Source organism: Nycticebus coucang, chromosome 18, assembly GCF_027406575.1.
Source record: "Nycticebus coucang isolate mNycCou1 chromosome 18, mNycCou1.pri, whole genome shotgun sequence".
Lineage (NCBI taxonomy): Eukaryota > Metazoa > Chordata > Mammalia > Primates > Lorisidae > Nycticebus > Nycticebus coucang.
This window is the reverse complement of record NC_069797.1, coordinates 31,040,999-31,052,847: the sequence shown is the minus strand read 5'-3', so window position 1 is coordinate 31,052,847 and position 11,849 is coordinate 31,040,999. Positions and strand designations below refer to the sequence as shown.

The following is an 11,849-nucleotide window of genomic DNA, read 5'->3' as shown; positions in this document are numbered from 1 at the left end:
AAAAAAAAAAAAATTACCCAGGCATTGTGGCAGGCACTTGTAGTCTCAAGTTACTAAGCTACTCGCGAGGCTGAGGCAAGAGGTTCACTTGTGCCCGACAGTTTGAGGTTGCTGTGAGCTATGACACTACAGCACTCTACCAATGGCAACAAAGTGAGATACTGTCTCAAAAAAAAAAGGATTGTCCATTTTATTTCTTTCAACTTTAACTTGACAGTCTCCCAAGTAGGGTATAAGAAGCCCAGAAGAGGGCAGCCGGCGGGGGGCGAGGAGGATGGCGGTGTCAGCGGTGCTGATCCTGAGGGAGAGCCCCAGCATGAAAAAAGCAATGTCACTGATAAATGTGATAGATATAGGAAGATTTCCACGATTGCTCACTCGGATTCTTCAAAAACTTCACTTGAAGGCTGAGAGCAGTTTTAGTGAAGAAGAGGAAGAAAAACTTCAAGCTGCATTTTCTCTAGAGAAACAAGATGTCCACCTGGTTCTTGAAACAATATCATTTATTTTAGAACAGGCAGTATATCACAATGTGAAGCCAGCAGGTTTGCAGCAGCAGTTAGAAAACATCCACCTTACGTAAGACAAAGCAGAAGCCTTTGTGAAGGCCTGGTCTTCCTCGGGTCGAGAAACAGTCGAGAAGTTCAGGCAGAGGATTCTTGCTCCCCACAAGCTAGAGACTGTTGGATGGCAGCTTAACCTTCAAATGGCTCACTCTGCTTAAGCAAAACTGAAATCTCCTCAAGCTGTGTTACAACCAGGAGTGAGCAGTGAAGATTCAAAGAACCTGGAGAAAGTTCTTGTGGAATTCAGTCACAAGGAGTTGTTCGATTGCTACAACAAGCTAGAGACCATACAAGCACAGCTGGGTTCCCTTACATGACGTTTTTGAAGACTGGTTTTTCCATCACACTCCTGCCACTTCATTATTTTGCATTGAAGATAGATTGCCAGGTTGTGTTTTCTGAAGGATTCAGCGGCTTTTCTTTCTGTAAATAATATGGTTTATCATGTCTTAGACAAATATCAGCCAAGGGATACCATTGTTAGCAGTACTGAGGTTCTAATATACTTTCTCCAGTTCTGTGAGGCAACAGCAATTGTTCAGAAAACTTTTGCCTTACAGGGAACAAAAGTGAACATCATACTGTTTTTACTGTCATACTGTTGCTTTATTACCTGACCCGCTTATTTTTACATGCTTGATGACAACTTTATATATCAAGGAGGATCCATGGATACAAAGTGTAATGTGTACCTAGCAGAATACAGAGCTTTGGTACTTACGTTAATAAAATTAAAAAAATAGCCACATGCAATCAAATATGTTATGGGATATTTTTCCTTGAATGTGATATTTTGCCTGGGAAATAATATAGGAAAGAAATTTAAAGTTAATAGTAACAATGTATCACTTAATTCCAGAGTGAGCTTCTCTGTTAATTTTTTCTCTAAGTCTAATGATTAATTAATGTTTTTACTTTAGTTATTCTTTATACTTCAAATTAATAGTGATTCACTTCATAGTGTAGGAGACAGATTCAGATCATGAATAAAAAGAATTGTAATCAGTTCTAAATGGGCACCTTTATTCAAATTAGTAACTTTTACACTTTCTGTAACTATGTTAATTGATTTCAGCCAATAAAATTTGGTATTTTAGGGTTAAAAAAAAAAGCCCAGAAGATTTTTAAAAACTATCTTTTGGGGTGCAAGAAAAATACCAAAGGACTTTTATTTGTAATGGTTTTAACTCACCATTGTCTAATTTCTATTTTTGTTGGAAAATGTTTTAAAATAAACATTTTATAAATAAACGTACACGTATTGGTGTACATGCTCAACATTCATTACTCATAAAGATCCATGATGAAAAGCATTTGGAGGCCATGGCATTAAACTGTGGATCTCTGTAAAGACGAATTGCATTGATTTCAATTCACACATGATTTTATTTATAGCTAAACTATGAGAAAATCTGGTACATGTGACATTGTACAGAAATTATGCTTGCAATAGGAGTGAAAGTAACGTAGCTATGAGAACTCAGCACTCATCCCCGAACAAACCTCCACCTTAACTTGGATAATGCAAGAAAAATACATTTTTACCTCTGCACCGAACGCTGATTCTTTCCTGATGGCCTGGTAGACACTACTCTACAGTGCCTTGGGGACCATACTGATTTTTTTTTAACCACATTAAATTAACAATGACATTATGTGTCCAGCTGCCATGACAAATATGAGTTCTTCTGCCTTCATAAAAACTGATAGGAATACACATGCCCTTTTAAGCATGCATTGTTGCATGGACCTTCAGTTCACTATGTGTGGCAATAATGTTAAGGAGTAACTTAGGGTCTGTCAAGCAATAAAAATAAGGGAACTGAAACTAAGAGAACTAGTGATTAAGGAGAGGTACATTCAGCAAAGGCTGCTGACCTTGGCTTAGTTGTTAGTTGAAAGGAGCAGTTATACATTAGCTTTTTTTTTTTTGAGACAGAGTCAAAAAAAGGGTGACTCTTTGTCACCCTTGGTAGAGTGCCATGGCATCATGACTCACAGAAACCTCAAACTCTAGGACTCAAGAGATCCTCCTGCCTCATCCTCCTGAGTAGCCAGGACTATAGGTGCCTGCCACCATACCCAGCAAGTTTTTAGAGAAGGGTCTCACACTTGCTCAGACTGGTATGGAACTCCTGACCTCAAGCAATCCACTCACCTCTTCTTCCAGAGCACCAGGATTACAGGCATGAGCCATGGTGCCGGCCTAACTTTGTACCCGAAACTCGATTATTTCATTCTTTTTGCTTTGCCTATCTTTAGTAATTGCCTGTAATTCCTAAAGGATTCAACTTAATTAATACAGTGTTAAGCAGAGATCCATAAATGGAGTTTTAATTTAGAGATATCCTATTATAGCTCAATGTTTCCAGCATAATGAATTCCCTATATGATTATAATTTTGATTAAACTAGAACCTACAAAAATACTGTAATAGCCCAGGGGCAGGAGCGCAAGCCTATAATCCTAGCACTCTGGGAGGCCAAAGCAGGAGGATCCCTTGAAGCCTGGAGTTCAAGACCAGCCCAAGCAAGAGTACGACCCTGTCTCTACTAAAAATAGAAAAATTAGGGCGGCGCCTGTGGCTCAGTGAGTAGGGCACCGGCCCCATATGCCGAGGGTGGCGGGTTCAAACCCAGCCCCGGCCAAACTGCAACAAAAAAATAGCCGGGCGTTGTGGCGGGTGCCTGTAGTCTCAGCTACTCGGGAGGCTGAGGCAGGAGAATCGCGTAAGCCCAAGAGTTAGAGGTTGCTGTGAGCCGTGTGACGCCACTGCACTCTACCCGAGGGCGGTACAGTGAGACTCTGTCTCTACAAAAAAAAAAAAAAATAGAAAAATTAGCCAGGTTTGGGGGAGCACATGTAGTCTTAGCTACTCAGGAGGCTGAGGCAGGAGGATCACTTGAACCCAGAAGTTTGAGGTCGCTGTGAGTAGGCAGACGCCATGGCACTGTAGCTCAGGCAGCTAAGACTGTATCAAAAAAAAAAAAAAAAAGAACTAGTAAATGTTTCTGAATTAATAGGTCTATAAATAGATCCAAAGTTGGACCCAGATCTTTATAGCTTAAATGTATTCAAATAATTTACAACAGTTAAATAATATACTATAGATTTATTACCATATCCTTTACCAAGGCAAAGCAAAAAAGCATACCTTTATGGTTATAGAAAAAATAAAAGTACATTTGCATGAAAATATAGTACGAAGTCTCTGCAACGGTCTAGGATTTACCTCCCACAAGAGGGCAGTAGCGCTCAACCATTAATGGGGACCCCAACAGAGCAACCGAGGCGTCTAGAGAGAAATCGTTAGAGCCCATTGTTAATGCATCAGTCTCTGGAAGGGCCGGGAAAACAGGAACCACCACGCAGACGTTCGGAGCTTCTGCCTCTGTGACAATAAGACAGGAAATAAGCAACTGGGACTTCTGAAAGAGACCTCGCTTCCCGTCCTGGTGTCCTCGCGTCACCATGGAGATGGCGACTGGTTTAATAATGGCTGCAGATAGGGGTCTGTTCGTTTGGATGTTCAGATAAGAGCACTGTGGAACAGAGGTCTTTAATGGGGATTCGGCGAGGGCAGAATAAAGGAGACGGGGAGCGGCAGAACTGTTTTGTCTCAGAAAATTAGGACTGGTTAGGGGTGTCCTAAGGTGAATTTTATTTTACTTTAATTTAATTCATAACATTGGAGCACTATGATAATCAAAGCAACCTTTAGAAACTTGTATCATTATCTTGTAAAGTTCCCAGGAAGCTAATTTGTAGAAAGAAGGATCAATTATAAAAAATGCACCCTCAATATTTTCAGTAATGTATATTGATTGGTTTAGTATTACCCATAAAACAGATGAATCAAGTATTTTTAATGTGCTCTCATGCCAACATCTGTTTTGTTTTGTTTTTTGAAGCAGATTTTTTATTATGAAAGTAATTATAATGTAGTTACCAAGTACCAGCCACTAACCATGTATAATAACAAGGGTTTTACATTTATTGTTTTATTTTTGTCTTGAGATTTTGAATTTTTTAATTATTGTAGGCACATAATGGTTGTAGATGGGATATTTTGGTGTTTTTGTTTTTATTCATAATTGTCACTAATATTACTGAGCTATAATCTGGAAAGACTTTTAGTATGTGAAAAACCTAATTCAATTACTCCTTAATTTAATGTTTCAATTCAAAATTTAGGGTACACTTAAAATTGAGTGAGAAAAAACAGTGCCTCTCTGTGTATGTGTGTGTGTTTTAAAACAGAGAATTTTAGAAAAATAATTGTTTCCACATGTTTTAAAATTAACTTCAAATAAAAATTGAGACTTGTGAATGTTGTCCACATTGTATGAGCCTTTCCTATCTCACATTGTACCTTTTGTTGTAATTGGTCCTTCAAAACATAGGAAAGTTTAACCTAATTCAGGGAACCCCGTTCCTTTGTGTTGATAAAAGACAAGAAAATAAAGTATGTTCTATTTTGTAATTCTAATAGGTAATCATTACTGTTAATAAGCTGTTGGATAGAAAATTTGACATTTGAAAATTCATACTCAATTATACGTATGATTTAATGGTTTATTAAACTCAAATCAGGAAACATTTATTGGATTAGGCACTGAGTTAGACACTAGGAATAGCAAAAGAAATCCTGGGTGGGAGGCATCTGTAATAATTCCATAAATGTAATCAATATCACACTTTGTCACTGAGTGTTGCTATTAACTCTGTGACAGATTTTTTGCATACATTTTCTTACTAATCCTTATAACAATTCTGTTTTATGGAAGAAGAAATTGAGGCTTGGAGCAATTAAGTGACCTACTCAAGATCACAAAGCTAGCTGGGGTACAGCCAAAGTTAGGACCTAGATCCATTGAACTCTCAAGGATATATTCCTTCCATTGGACCATTCTATCAGGATGATTAGTCATTGACTCCTGGGAAGAAGTAACTTTTAGGAATGACAGCTTAACAGTTTTCAATTTAACAAATTTACACACATAATGGTGTGCAGATACTACATATTTTTAACTAATGTTAAATTAGAAAATATTTCAAATATAGGCTAACACCTGCAAAGCCATTGCAGAGCTGTATTTTATATCCAATCTAAACATTATACCATATTTGAGTCAGCCTTTTGTTTTTACAGAAATTTAAGCCATTTTAAGAACTATTTACGTTTTCTACCCATCCATGGATCCCAATCTCTTTTCTTCCTCCCTAAAGATAATGCTATCATGAATTTCATATTTATCAGTTTTATGCATGATTACATAATTTGCTATATGCCTACAAATCCATAAACAACATAATATTACTTTTTAGGTTTTTAGACTTTTCAAAATGGTACTCAAAAGTATATATTGTTCTACAAGTTACTCTTTGGTTCCATATGTTTTTAAGATTCCTCCATCATATTATATAACTGCTGTGTAGTATTCCCTTATATGAATATACCAAAATTTATCTGTCCATATTCCTGTAATTACATATTTAAGCAAGATTCAAGTATGGTTTTGCCTCAAAATGTATCTTATGAATTATAATCGTAATACTGGAACATGTCATTTTAATAATAAAAGTACATTACTATTAAAGTAGTTTAATGATAAAACTATCCACACTAACTTTGTTTTTTTTCTTGATGCAGATTATTCTCGAATTGAAATATGGAACATTGGTAATACTGTCCTGGAATACCTATACCACTGGCTGCACATCTGTTTAGCTCTCATAGAGATAAACCAAACAGTGAATAGTACTATTACCCCTCCTTTGCCCTCCAGGTCTGACAACTATATTTATGCAAAAATGCCAGGGGATAGTTTGCAATGGACGTGATAACAGAATTGGTACTGTGTTTAGGTACTGTGTTCAATTTTGTCTGTTAACTGTCTTTTAAAACATTTACCTCAGCACTTTCTAAAATCAAAAGGTCTACCTAAGAAAGACCTAGATAGGAAGACCTATCTAAAAAATACCCAGCTAAGGTAGCCATAACCAAACATAACTATGTCACAGGATGTATTTGAAAGTATCCTTTTAGTTTGAGCTATGTATCTGCAGTGGTTTGATAGAGGAATTATTTTTCATCACTTTGAACTTAAGTAAGTAAAGGCTGAGGATTTAGAGGAAAAAAAAATTATACCAAAAGTGTAACAGATAATAAAGATTTTAAGAAATGGACTGAGAATTGTTTTCTAATTTTTCAAACATTTCTCTGAACACCACCTCCTCCTTTCCTTTTTTTTTTTTTTTGTAGAGACAGAGTCTCACTTTATGGCCCTCAGTAGAGTGCCATGGCATCACACAGCTCACAGCAACCTCCAACTCCTGGGCTTAAGCGATTCTCTTGCCTCAGCCTCCCAAGTAGCTGGGACTACAGGTGCCCGCCACAACGCCCGGCTATTTTTTGGTTGCAGTTCAGCAGGGGCCGGGTTTGAACCCGCCACCCTCGGTATATGGGGCCGGCGCCTTACCGACTGAGCCACAGGCGCCGCCCCACCTCCTCCTTTTCTCTCTTCCCACCCCCTTGCCTTACTTAACAACTTAGTCATTTTTTTTTTCTTAAGAGATAGAGTCTCACTTTGTCACCCTCCATAGAGTGCTGTAACATCACAGCTCACAGCAACCTCCAGCTCTTGGGTTTAGGCGATTCTTTTGCTTCAGCTGCCCAAGTAGCTGGGACTACAGGCGCCCGCCACAACACCCGGCTATTTTTTTGTTGCAGTTTGGCTGGGGCTGGGTTCGAACCTGCCACCGTGGGTATATGGGGCCGGTGCCCTACTCACTGAGCCACAGGCACCACCCACAACTTAAAGTCATTTTAATGAACAGAAATGTTTGTGGGAAAATGTCTGTGACTCATGGAAAAAAGAAAACATCCTTTTTACAACAACAAAAAAAAAACCCTCTCAAGTTAAAGAACTACAAAAAGAAGTTATATTTGTTTAAAGCTTATTATTATAACAAACTTGACTGCTCTGTTGTGAGATTTCATCTTCACAATAAGATATCTGATGATAGAGTCCATTTTTAATAAAATTTTGGGAAATTAAACTTTTATTAGTTTGACAAAACGTGATGTGTTCCAAACATAGTTTGAGACTGGAGGTCCCTTTTTAACCTTTTCTGATAAGATGGCAGTGTTATTAGCAGTCCTCATCTCTCGGGTGATCGCATGCCGGGTTTTAACTTATAAGCCTGTTTCATATTTGGAAGAGGGCTTTTGAGGGCACTTGCAGCAACATTTCTAGGAGCAATGTTCTTAAAGATATTAAACTGATAGTCACATATCCTGATGGCTTCAGAACAAGCTTATAGAAATACAAATGGCATTTTAGGTAACAAGGAAGGGAAGAATTTGCAGAATACTATGTTTTTAGCCATTATCATGGGAATTAAGTTAAATAAATGTGGTTTCTAGCTTAAAAATAACAAATGCCATACATTGGTACACATTTTGAAGTATTTTCACAGGATAGCTTATTTGAACAAATTCGCAATTTACATTGACAGGCGTGCAGGTCTCAGTTTCCAACACAAGTGGGGGAAGTTTTAAAGAGACAGAAAACATTTTTGCACATTTTTGCCATTTTTTCAGGCCATTCCCTGGTTGCTTACAGGATGAAGTAGGGTGGTTGATTGCCCTTGCCAGCATCCCGGACATCTCACCAACACCTTCCACCTTCTTCCTGGGCTGAGGGCCTTACTATCAGTTTTTAGAAACCAAAATTAAGGAACTGACAAGCAGAACCATATTTTGCTTCATGAGACGGGCTCTTCAGCCACAGCTGTTTGAATTGCAGTTGGCCTTTCACCAAAGTGAGGTCAATTTGTGAAATGGCCCAGTATAAAAAATACCCAAACTGTGGGTGGCGCCTGTGGCTCAGTGAGTAGGGCGCCGGCCCCATATACCAAGGGTGGCGGGTTCAAACCCAGCCCCGGCTGAACTGCAACCAAAAAATAGCTGGGCGTTGTGGCGGGCGCCTGTAGTCCCAGCTGCTCGGGAGGCTGAGGCAGGAGAATCGCTGAAGCCCAAGAGCTAGAGGTTGCTGTGAGTCCTGTGACATCATGGCACTCTACTGAAGGCGGTAAAGTGAGACTCTGTCTCTACAAAAAAATAAATAAATAAATAAATACCCAAACTGTGGACAAATAAAAGTGGGAAATAGCAGCTGAAGCAATGTCTAAAAGGATATTAAGGTTTAGAGAGGCCAAAGGTGTCATGACAGGCCTTAAAGAAGCAGCATACTGCCTTCCAGACACTACAAGTTAGATGGTACGAGTAGAGAAAAGGTGTAGAGAGTGAGTAGTTGACTGGGGAGAAGAACGGGCACAAGAAGTGGAAACTGAAAGTCGTGAAGTTAACATTAGTAACATTAATGTTAAAAGGTTAACTGGAAGATCCATGAGTTTGGGTGCAGAGACTCCCAGAGTTGTCTTGGATGCAATTCCAGTCCAACTGCTGTGTTCTTTTTTGTTGTTGTTGTTGTTGAGACAGTCTCACTATGTTGCCCTTGGTAGAGTGCTGTGGCATCACAGCTCACAGCAACCTCAAACTCTTGAGCTCAAGCGATTCTCTTGCATCAGCCTCCCAAGTAGCTGGGACTATAGGTGCCCACCACAACTCCTGGCTATTTTTTCTTGAAGTTGTCATTGTTGTTTTTAGCTGGGCCAGGCTGGGTTCAAACCTGTCACCCTCGGTGTATGTGGCTGGTGCCGTAATCACTGTGCTACAGGCGCTGAACCCAACTGTTGTGCTCTTGAAGGCTTGTGTGTGTTGTTGAAACCACAAGGTGGTTTTGGTCTAGGTCCAGTTGCTCATGACACAAAGATACAATTGTCGAGACAAGGATTGCCAAGGCATAAAGGAATTTTTGATATGACAGATGGGAGAAACTGTTTCAAATCTCTATCTCTAATGGACACCATAGGGTTTTAAAGGAGGGGCCATGTGCCTTGTGGCAGGTTGTGGTACAACTAACAAGGAGCTGGGTGCACTGGGGGGCAAGTTTTGGGAGATGGTGTATCTTGGCATCAGGAAGTCTGCCCAGGAGCCTTCAGAATCTCAGTCCTTTTGTCTTATAGAAAATCTCCCTTTTCTGGTAAATGAAAGGTCAACTAGTTAGTTGAAAAAGAGGATTATGAAAATCATATAGGGGTTCACTGAAATTCGTTCAGTACATTTCCAGAAGTCTAAAGTGGTTGGAATTCTCTCTTGTATAACCATCAGGAGTGTGGTAGTGATGATATTGTCTTAAACCGATTCACCTTGCATCCATCTTTTCAGCATTCTCCAGCTAAAGTTACCAAAGTTGGGTTCTATAATATTAGGAAGCTTCTCTGTGCCCTTGGTTCACTGCTGCAGTTACCACCAGTACTACAGACTCTACCAAATGATTGAAGAACTCTCTGCAAGACTGCATCTGAGAAATCGATCTTCCAGCTTTGGGAAAATCCCACGACTGCTTCATTACAATGTCCCAAAGGCATTGGGAGAATACAGAATTCAAAACACCATTTCAAAAACTCCAATCATCTAGAATATTGAGCTTTTTTTGGTGTAACTAATTCCCCAGTCAGTCTCTTCAAGCCCTTTGATAGGGGGCTTTATATATATACATATATATATATATATATTTTAGCAGTTTTTGGCCGGGGCTAGGTTTGAACCTGCCACCTCCGGTATATGGGGCCGGTGCCTTACTCCTTTGAGCCACAGGCACCGCCTAGGGCTTTATATTCTACTCTTTATTCTTTTCATTTTTAGAAAAGTAACACGAGTCAATTCTTTTTGTTGAGGAGTTGTTAAACAACCCATGGGCCAAATCTGCTCCACTGCTTATTATAGTAAATAAAGTTTTATTGGTACAGCTATGCCCATATCATCTATGGTTACCTTCACACTACACGGGCAAGGATGAGTAATTTGCCCCAGAGACCATATGGGCCATAAGGCCCAAAATATTTACTGTCTGAAGCAGAAATTTGCCAACCCCTATTTTGGCTATAGTTTCTTTTTTGTTGTTGTTTGTTTTTGTTTTTTTTTTTTTTGTGGCCAGGGCCAGGTTTGAACCCGCCACCTCTGGCATATGGGGCTAGTGCCCTACTCCTTTGAGCCACAGGCGCAGCCCTATTTTGGCTATAGTTTTATGGTTACCTCCATATTGCTGGTTTTGTGTTACCTTTTTCCCCCCATGATTTAGATAGTATTTATTTTAACCTCCCTAAAGCAAGACAAAGCGTTAGCTCCTTCTTTACCGCATGCACACACAAACACACATACAAATACACACACACAAACACACGTCCTTCCCATATATTCTTTCTAATATTATTACACAGTAATTTAAGTTGGAATAAATCGATATTTTGTGCTTACATCATGATGATCATGTATGCTATTTAGAGCTTAGCCATGTAGTAAATTACAATTGTTTTCCATTCCTGCACATCTTTTTGTTTTGCCTGGAATTGATGTCAAAAGAAAACTGCAGTGGCTATAATAATATTACACACATACATTTCAGAACAAAGAATATTATCATGATAAAGAAGGTTATTTCAGGCGGCATCCATAGCTCAGTGGGTGGGGCATCAGCCACATACACTGAGGCTGGCAGGTTTGAACCCAGCCTGGGCCAGCTAAAATCAACAATTACAACTGCAACAACAACAAAAAAACACTTGGGCGTTGTGGTGGGTGCCTGTAGTCCCAGCTACTTGGGAGGCTGAGGCAAGAGAATCTTTTGAGTTCAAGAGTTTGAGGTTGCTGTGAGCTGTGACACCACAGCACTCTACCAAGGGTGGCATAGTGAGACTGTCTCAAAAAAAAGAAAAAGGTTATTTCATAATGAAATGGGGTCACTTAAGAAGACTTGACAATCTTAAACGTTTATTTATTTTATTTCAAAGTATTATGAGGGTACAAATACTTTTGAGTCATAGTTGTATGGCTGTCATCCAGATAGTAGTCATTGTACCCATTAGATAAGTTTTTGTCCATTTCTCATACTCCCATCTTAACCTTTTTTTTTTTTGAGACAGAGTCTCACTATGTTGCCCTCCTTAGAGTGCTGTGGCATCACAGCTCACAGCAACCTCCAACTCCTGGGCTCAAGCGATTCTCCTGCCTCCGCCTCCCAAGTAGCTGGAACTACAGGAGCTGCCACAGTAGCTGCTACAATGCCTGGCTATTTTTTGGTTGCAGCCGTTGTTTTGACGGTCTGGGCTGGATTGGAACCCGCCAGCTCAAGTGTATGTGGTTGGCGCCTTAGC

The 11,849-nt window shown here is 39.5% G+C and overlaps 1 pseudogene; it reads left to right on the top strand.

Moving 5' to 3' along the window:
- Positions 1 to 263: 263 nt before the first annotated feature.
- LOC128571201 (COMM domain-containing protein 10-like) lies at positions 264 to 1,171 on the top strand (annotated as a pseudogene).
- Positions 1,172 to 11,849: the final 10,678 nt, after the last annotated feature.